Here is a 9,923-nt window from a genome sequence, read left to right on the forward strand (position 1 = left end):
CGGGAGTTCCTCCAAGCTGACCTCTTGTACCTTTCGTTGTCTTCTTTTTTTTGTATACCGGCGTTTTGCCAAATTGTATGGGCCTCGGCCCTGAAACAATGAAAATTAATGCAAGTTGAATGTTTCTTCATCTCGCCTTCGTCCTTCTTTTTCTTTTAACTCTCGGTAGCGTCTTGCTGACTCCTGGCTCCCGAAATTCTTCCGGCGCTAGGCCAGGCATCCGAGGGTTAGGCCTCAGGAAACTCTTCCGGCGCTAAGCCAGGCATCCGAGGGGCTAAGCCAGGCATCCGAGGGTTGGGCCTCGGAAATTCTTCCGGCGCTAAGCCAGGCATCCGAGGGTTAGGCCTCGGGAAATTCTTCCGGCGCTAAGCCAGGCATCCGAGGGTTAGGCCTCAGGAAATTCTTCCGGCGCTAAGCCAGGCATCCGAGGGTTAGGCCTCAGGAAATTCTTCCGGCGCTAAGCCAGGCATCCGAGGGTTAGGCCCCAGGAAATTCTTCCGGCGCTAAGCCAGGCATCCGAGGGTTAGGCCTCAGGAAACTCTTCCGGCGCTAAGCCAGGCATCCGAGGGTTAGGCCTCAGGAAATTCTTCCGGCGCTAAGCCAGGCATCCGAGGGTTAGGCCTCAGGAAATTCTTCCGGCGCTAAGCCAGGCATCCGAGGGTTAGGCCTCAGGAAACTCTTCCGGCGCTAAGCCAGGCATCCGAGGGTTAGGCCTCAGGAAATTCTTCCGGCGCTAAGCCAGGCATCCGAGGGTTAGGCCTCAGGAAATTCTTCCGGCGCTAAGCCAGGCATCCGAGGGTTAGGCCTCAGGAAATTCTTCCGGCGCTAAGCCAGGCATCCGAGGGTTAGGCCTCAGGAAATTCTTCCGGCGCTAAGCCGGGCATCCGAGGGTTAGGCCTCAGGAAATTCCACTCGTTGGTCGACCAAGGCTGGCGCATGCCGAGGCAACTGGTCGGGGCTTCAGGCTAGTCTGCTCCCGGGATGGTCATCGGGTTAGCCTGGCATCCGAGGGCCGAGCCTCGGGACCTTCCACTCGTTGGTCGGCCAAGGCTGGCGCAAGCCGAGGCGACCGGTCGGGGCTTCCGGCTAGTCTGCTCCCGGGATGATCATCGGGCTAGCCAGGCATCCGAGGGCCGTCAAGCCTCAGGAAATTCTGCTCGTTGGTCGGCCAAGGCTGGCGCAAGCCGAGGCGACCGGTCGGGGCTTCAGGCTAGTCTGCTCCCGGGATGATCGTCGGGTTAGCCTGGCATCCGAGGGTTGTCAAGCCTCAGGAAATTCCACTCGTTGGTCGGCCAAGGCTGGCGCGAGCCGAGGCGACCGGTCGGGGCTTCAGGCTAGTCTGCTCCCGGGATGATCGTCGGGTTAGCCTGGCGTCCGAGGGCCGAGCCTCGGGACATTCCGCTCGTTGGTCGGCCAAGGCTGGCGCAAGCCGAGGCGACCGGTCGGGGCTTCAGGCTAGTCTGCTCCCGGGATGATCGTCGGGTTAGCCTGGCATCCGAGGGCCGAGCCTCGGGACATTCCGCTCGTTGGTCGGCCAAGGCTGGCGCAAGCCGAGGCGACCGGTCGGGGCTTCAGGCTAGTCTGCTCTCGGGATGATCGTCGGGTTAGCCTGGCATCCGAGGGTCGAGCCTCGGGACATTCCACTCGTTGGTCGGCCAAGGCTGGCGCAAGCCGAGGCGACCGGTCGGGGCTTCCGGCTAGTCTGCTCCCGGGATGATCATCGGGCTAGCCAGGCATCCGAGGGCCGAGCCTCGGGACATTCCACTCGTTGGTCGGCCAAGGCTGGCGCAAGCCGAGGCGACCGGTCGGGGCTTCCGGCTAGTCTGCTCCCGGGATGATCATCGGGCTAGCCAGGCATCCGAGGGCCGAGCCTCGGGAAATTCCGCTCGCTGGTCGTGCGCTTGTCGCTCGCTGCCCGACGGGGTTTCTCCGTGGCCAGCCGCGATCATGTTTCTCCTTTTCTCTAAGCGTTGCCTGGGGGAACACGAGAAGGGCATTAAACGCTAATTAATGCGTTACCTGGGAAATCGGATCGCCAGCTGCTGCTTGCGAGGAGTGTTAGTTGAGCGGCCGCGATACGCGGGTTCTTCGAGGAGGATACGGCCTGGGCGCGAGCGGAGATATGTGGACCTAGGGGTACATGACACCCGGATTGTCCTGCACAAAGAATGCGGTTTAAGGAGAATGACGCTTAGGAAATCGCGGGGAGATACGCCTCGGGAGCCGGAACGGCTCCGGTTTCAATGCGCCTGCATTTATTGGAGCCACCCGCATCGGAACGACCAGAGGGCCGCAGTTTGGCTATAAATACAGGTGCAGGTACGATGGAGTTTGCCAAGCCGGAGCTGTTCAGGTTGCCATGGATCGCGGACCTCCTCCTTGGCATATGACTGAGAGACTCCTGTTGAAGGAAAGGGGAGGCGCTCCCCTTGCGACTTCAGCCAACTAGCCGTTTCATCTGGGATCAACAAGGAGGGTCTTCCCGGCGGAACTCCGCTCTAGGCGTTTCATCCGGGATCACATCTCCCCTCCTTGAAGTTCAGCCTCCCGATTGAGCTCTGCACCAGACGCTCAGTCCGGGACCGCGCCTCCATATGCTCTTCCCCCTCGAATTCCTTCTCTTTCCTACCACTGGGGAGGATGGGAATATCCTTTGGAGGCGGCGTTCCCCTGGGGGCAGCGGGAGCTTCTTCTGCGGCGGCTCCTCGTCTTTTTGGTGAGGTGCTGGATGGCGCCTCCGGTTAGAAGCACCCACTTCCGGTGGGATTGCAGCTGCTTTGGGTTGAGGGTTTGGGATCCTCGGTCCTCAGCTCCACGGATTCTCCACCTCTTCTTTGCTTTCTTTACTCCCTAATTCTCCTCTGGGAATTTCTTGTAATCACACGAGCACGCCATTGTAACCAGAAATTATTGAAATGAAAAGTGTTGCACCTTTTCAAATTGTCTTTCTGGCCTTGTTGTTCTACTGGTAATACATCCGCAGGTTAGCGGAATTCCAGCCCCTTGGAATTTCTCGGCCATCTAGGGCTTCCAACTGGTAGGAGCCAGGTCGGTTTACCCAACGAACTTTATACGGGCCTTCCCAATTCGGCGCTAGCTTCCCACCTTCCGTAGGTTGAGATGCCTTAGCTCGCCTCAGCACCAGATCTCCAATTCTGAAAAGCTTCGGTCGGACTTTGGAGTTGTAATATCGGGCCACCCTCCGCTGATACATTGCCATCCGAACCTGCGCCATTTCCCTTGCTTCTTCCAAGAGATCCAGGTTCCCTCGGAGTTGCTCCGAGTTGGCCTCGGGTCAGTGTGCGGCTACCCGAGGTGAGGGAAGTCCGAGCTCTACGGGGACAACGGCTTCCGTGCCATAGGTTAGGCTGAAAGGCGTCTCCCCGGTAGGAGTCCGATGCGTGGTCCGATACGCCCAAAGGACATTCTCGAGTTCCTCGACCCAAGCTTGCCCCGTCCGTCCGATCCGCGCTTTGATACCTTGGAGGATTGTCCGATTTGTGACCTCGGCCTCGCCGTTGGTTTGGGGATGCGACACGGACGTGAACCGATGTTCGATCCCGAACTCCTCGCAGAAGTCTCGGAAATGCTTGTTATCAAACTGTCGACCGTTATCCGAGATGAGGACCCGAGGTACCCCAAATCGGACAATGATGTTCTTCTTTACGAACTTCCGGACTTGCGCCTCCGTGATGGTGGCCAGTGGCTCTGCCTCCACCCACTTGGTGAAGTAGTCGATGGCGACAATCAAAAATTTCCGCTGGGCCGAAGCGATGGGGAATGGTCCGAGGATATCCATTCCCCACTGTGCAAAGGGCCAGGGGGCGGTGATTGGCGCCAAGGGAACAGAGGGGACTCTCTGGATGTTGGCGTGGCGCTGGCAGGCGTCGCATTTCCGTACGTGATCCTTTGAGTCTTCCAATAAGGTCGGCCAATAGTAGCCTTGCCTCATGATCTTATGTGCCAGGGACCTAGCCCCCAGGTGCGATCCGCAGATGCCTTCGTGGACTTCGCTGAGGGCGTAAGCCGCTTCCGAAGGGCGGAGGCACCTTAAGAGGGGGGCGGTGAACGAGGTCCGATACAGCCTCCCTTCGTAGAGTACGTAGTGGGCGGACTTCATAACAAGTCGCCGAGCTTGATCTTCATCTTCGGGGAGGATCCCTTCGGCGAGGTAAGCTACCAGCGGGTCCATCCAAGATGGTTCCGGATCAATTGCCATTACCGCTTCAGCCTCGCCGATGCTCGGGGCATCTAGGGTCTCCAGGTATATCGCCCTTGACAAGTTGTGTGCCTCAGCGCCCACCAAGCGGGACAACCTGTCGGCCCTAGCATTTTCGCTCCTTGGGACCTGCTGAATGTCAATACTGCCGAGGTCGGGAATGAGTGCTTGCACCTTCCGGACGTAGCTCTGCATGGTCGGGCTCCGTGCCTCGAACTCCCCTCAAACCTGCCCGACCACCAGCTGGGAGTCGGTGAAGACCTTCAGACGCCGGATGCCGAGCTCCTTAGCGAGTTTGAGTCCCGTGACTAGGGCCTCGTACTCCGCCTCATTGTTGGTCACTGGAAATCCGAACCTCAAGGCATACTCGGCTATCACTCCATCGGGATTGGTAAGGACCAGCCCAGCCCCTCCACCTTCAGGGTTCGACGACCCGTCAATGTGGAGCGTCCAGATCGGGAGATCGAGGCTGGGTGTTTCCGGCGGCCTAGGTTCCGCCTCCTGCACAGTGCACTCAGCGAGAAAGTCCGCGAGCACCTGGGCCTTGATAGCGGGCCGGGGCCGGTAGCGGATGTCGAACTCACCAAGTTCTACTGCCCACTTCACCAGCCGTCCCGCATTCTCAGGATTGCTGAGGATCTGCCGCAGTGGTTGATCGGTCAAAAGGGTGACAGAATGAGCCTGGAAATAGGGGCGAAGCCTCCTGGTCGCAGTCAGCAACGCGAAGGCGATCTTTTCAGCCTTCGTGTACCGCGTCTCGGCATCCCGGAGGACTCGGCTGGTGTAGTACACGGGCTTCTGAAGTTTTGCCTCTTCCCGAACCAGTACTGCGCTGACTGCGGTTGGGGAGACCGCCAGGTAAAGGTAGAGCATCTCCCCCTCTTGCGGCTTGGACAGCAGGGGAGGAGACGCCATGTACTCCTTGAGCTGGTCGAACGCCACTTGACATTCAGCCGTCCAGAGGAAGTCTTTCGGGCGCTTCAACACCTTGAAGAACGGTTGGCAGCGTTCGGCCGATTTTGCCACAAATCGTCCGAGCGCGGCGACCCTCCCAGCGAGCTCCTGAACCTCCTTCACTTTGGTCGGAGGGGACATATCTTGGATGGCCTTGATTTTGTCCGGGTTGGCCTCGATCCCCCGCTGGTTGACAATGAAGCCGAGGAACCTCCCGGCCGAAGCACCAAAGGCGCACTTCGCTGGGTTTAGCTTCATACGAAACTTCCGCAAGGTGGCGAAGGTCTCCTCCAGATCCGCAATGTGCTGATCCGCATGGCGGCTCTTTACCAGCATATCGTCCACGTATACCTCCATGTTCCGGCCGATCTGCTCCTTGAAGATTTTATTGACGAGGCGCTGGTAAGTAGCGCCAGCGTTCTTCAGACCGAAGGGCATTACCTTGTAACAGTACAGCCCCCTGTCTGTTATGAAGGCCGTTTTCTCCTCGTCCTGTGGAGCCATCATTATTTGGTTGTAGCCGGAGAAGGCGTCCATGAAAGACAGCAGCTGATATCCGGAAGTCGCGTCGACCAGTTGGTCTATTCGCGGAAGCGGAAAGCTATCCTTGGGGCACGCCTTGTTCAGGTCGGTGTAGTCGACGCACATCCTCCACTTCCCGCTCGCCTTCCGGACAAGTACGACGTTTGCCAGCCACTCGGGGTAGCTCACTTCCCTTATGAAACCTGCCTCCAAGAGTTTGTCTACCTCCTGGTCGACCACCCGGATCCGATCCGGGGCACAGTGTCTCTTCTTTTGCTTTACTGGTCGGTGGGTCGGGTCGACGTTGAGGGCGTGAGAAATGACCTCCGGGTCGATCCCAGGTACATCGGCCGCCGACCAGGCAAACACATCAGCATTGGCTCGGAGGAATTCCACTAACCGGAGCCGAGCTTCCAAGTCGAGGTTGGCACCGACCCGGACCGTGCGGTCCGGGCGGCCTTCTTCGAGGGGAACTTCGATTACGCCCTCGGCCGGCTCCCCGTGCCGCAAGGCCACTTCGTCTCTGGCGTCAAGGGACTCGACGCTTAGGGCCTCCATGGGCTTCTTCCCTTTGAGAGTTGCTAGGAAACACTGCCGTGCGGTTGGTTGGTCACCTCGGACCTCTCCAATCCCGGCCACCGTGGGGAACCGCATGAGCAAATGGTAGGTAGAAACCACCGCGCGAAGGGCGTTCAGTCCGGGTCGTCCGAGGATAGCGTTGTAGGCCGAGGGGACACGGACGACCAAGAACCCGAGTCGCACCGTGGCTTCTGCGGGTGCAACGCCCGCAGTCACAGGCAGCTCAATGACACCTTCGGCCGAGATAGCGTCTCCAGTGAATCCTATGAGGGGGGTGGATGTTTTGTGCAACAATTGTCGGGACAAGCTCATCTTTTGGAAGGCCTCGTAATACAAAATATCAGCTGAGCTTCCACTATCCACAAGAACACGCCTTACATCATAGTTCGCCATAGTGAGAGAGATCACCATGGCGTCATCGTGGGGAGTCTGAACCCCCTTTACATCTTCATCACAAAAAGCGATTACATTTCCGACCCGCTGCCTCTTCGCGACGGCCACTCCTGATGCTTCCGCCGAGCCCCCTGCGTTCCTCACGGGCCGAGAGCAGCCCCCAGTGATGGTGTGGATCACTCCCGCAACGGGTCGATTCTGCTCCCGAGGCTCCTGAGGGGCCGGGTCGGCCGGACGCGGGTCTGCCGGGGGACGTCGGTCGTTTACATATCGACCGAGACGCCCTCGGCGAATGAGAGCCTCGATCTCGTCCCGAAGCTGGAAGCAGTCTTCGGTATCGTGGCCGTGGTCTCGGTGGTACTCACAGTACGCCCGAGAAGGCCTCCTCCCAGGGATCTTCTTCATCTGCCTCGGGACCGGGAGGTCCTCCCGCCCCTTGACCTCCATGAGGATCTGGGCCCGGGGGGCCAGGAGTGGGGTGTACCGGTTGAAGCGTCGGTGCGGAGAACGAGGGCGTGTGGCGCCGTGGTTCCTTGCTGGTGACGGGCTTCTGCGCCGGCGTTGAGGCGTCGGGCTCCTCCTCTGGGGTGCCTCTTTTCGCCTTTTCTTCCCGGGCTTTAGAGGGGCCTCGGCGGCCTCCTTGTTCCGGTGGGAGGCTGCCTCCTCGGCGTCTGCATACTGGTTTGCCCGAGATAACAGCTCCGGGAAGCTCCGCGGCAGGCGTTTGTCCAGGGAGAAGGTGAGTCTGCCCTTCCGGAAGCCACGCTTCAGGGCTGAGAGAGCCACTTCCTGGCTCAAGTTCCGGACCTCCAGTGTAGCCTTGTTGAAGCGGGTGAGATAATCCCGCAGGCTTTCTCCCTCGTTTTGCCGGACATCAAAGAGGGAGTCGGAGACCAGTCGCCGCCTGCTACTGACGGCGAAATGACTGATGAAGAAGCGGGTGAACTGGTCGAAGGACTGGATGGAGTTAGCCTCCAGGCCGGCGAACCATGCCCTTGCCGGGCCACGGAGGGTCGCCGGGAAGGCCTTGCAGAGGAGCGGATCCGATGCTCCATGGAGGAGCATAAGAGTCCTGAAACTCTCCACGTGGTCCCGCGGGTCCGCCGCCCCGTCGTAGGGTTCGATCGCCGGCATTTTGAACCCCGGCGGGTTCGGGGTCCGCAGGATCCTCGAGGCAAGCGCCGGCTGGGAGGAGATCTCCAAGTCAGCGAAGGGATCTTTGGAGTGGCCCTTCAGGACCTGGAGTTGTCTGTGGAGATCGTCCACCCGCCGGTCCAGGGAACGCGACCGGTGGGTGGGGGACAAGGAGCGGCGCGAGGGGGACCGACTGGAGTGCGGGCCCCTCGAGGACTGGGGTGTCTGAGAACGCGCCCGGGTCCGCCTCTCGTACCCCGCACAGCTCCGATGAGAAGGTCCTGGCAGAATGGACCGCACTCGAGAATCCTCCTCGCGCCGGCGCTCCTCTCCATGGGAGAGGAAGGAGCGCGGGTTGTGAGGAAGAGGCGAGTGCTCGGGGGGCAGCGGCTCCTGAGCCCGTTGCGGCACCCGAGAGATCACACCCTGCAGATTCTGCACTGCCTCCGTGAGGGTGCGAACCTGCTGGGCTAGCTGGTCGAACTGAGCAGCTTCGACCGTCTGAATGAGAGAAGGGGCGGTGGAGTGCTGCTGAGAGTGCGTTGGGGACGCAGCAGCCTCTCGGCCGGAGGCGCGAGAGGCTCCGCGACCGGAAGCATTGGAAGCTCCACGACCACCTCGCCGTGCCATTACGATCGTTCTAAGATTCGGCCCTTCCTCTAGCGCCAACTGTTGCTGGTGGTCCAAACCGAGAACGATTGGCACTGCGGTGTGAACGGGGTTCCGTCTGAGTTGTCTTGGTTGGTGTTGGTTGCGCTCCACCTTCCGCCAAGAGACCTGCAAACAAGCCTTGCACCACCACCAGGGTGGTGATGGCCCTCCGACGGTCAAGTCAGAGGAGATTGGAGGAGGAGGAGAGGTGATAATCGCAAGTAAGAGAGTGCTCTGGGAGATATTGCTCACCCCCCCCTTTCTCCCCCCAGCCGCATATATACCTGGCTGGGGGGTCTCTCAGGGGGGTTCGTTATCGTGGGGCACGATGGTGTGGCCACTGACATGGCCGTTACAGGGCGTCGTGGAGCAGCACCGGGTACGGCCACGTCAGGGCATAGTGGGGCTCCGCTTTGTACGGCTGATGCAGGAGATCGTGGAGCAGCATCGGATACAGCCGTTGCAGGGAGTAGTGGAGCAGGAGGCCGCGGCGTGCCTCTGGGGAATAGCCTGTCGTTATCAAGAGATCTCCGACTCGGGGTCGGAGCGCTGGATCAAGGGGCAGCCGACTCGGGGTCGGGCTGCGGAGCCGAGGATATCCGACTCGGGGTCGGATTGCTGGATCAAAGGGCAGCCGACTCGGGGTCGGGCTGCGGAGCCGAGGACGTCCGACTCGGGGTCGGAGCGCTGGATCAAAGGGCAGCCGACTCGGGGTCGGGCTGCGGAGCCGAGGATATCCGACTCGGGGTCGGATTGCTGGATCAAAGGGCAGCCGACTCGGGGTCGGGCTGCGGAGCCGAGGACGTCCGACTCGGGGTCGGAGCGCTGGATCAAAGGGCAGCCGACTCGGGGTCGGGCTGCGGAGCCGAGGATGTCCGACTCGGGGTCGGATTGCTGGATCAAAGGGCAGCCGTAGTCTTCCTGGGCGCGCGTGCCGGTCACGTGGGGCATGGCGGCTTATTTCCCCCGTAACAATAAGCATGCGTCACAATTTTTATTAGTGTTATACACTCCTCATTAAGGATACTGAAATTGCCGAAGATTCGGAGTATTGATGGATCCCTCACCAGTAGGAGCCAAATATGACAAAAATGTCACAAGATTAAATAGGTAAGATTGTCAAATGAATGAAAGAGGTGCTGCATGGGTTAAACTTACGATAATTCTGAATCTATTAATAAAAGAGATTACACATGAATTTATTAGATAGTCTTAGTTTAAAAATTATGCAATATTTGAGAGCCAAAACAGCGTAGTATAGGTTATGCTCAAAGGCTGGTCGATGGCGACCATATCTCTAGCCTTAAAATGAAGTACGTTCACATGATACACTTGCTGCGAGTCACATCAAGCCCATTCATGTACTAACATAATTTTACTTGATTTTTTTTTTCTTGCATGATAGTGATGGATGGCAGACAATAAATACAAATGAGTTTGCATGTCAATGAGCACGCATCTATTTGGGAGT

This window comes from Phoenix dactylifera, chromosome 13, assembly GCF_051530095.1.
Source record: "Phoenix dactylifera cultivar Ajwa chromosome 13, Ajwa_hap1_PhDact_Kaust_v1.1, whole genome shotgun sequence".
Classification (NCBI taxonomy): domain Eukaryota; kingdom Viridiplantae; phylum Streptophyta; class Magnoliopsida; order Arecales; family Arecaceae; genus Phoenix; species Phoenix dactylifera.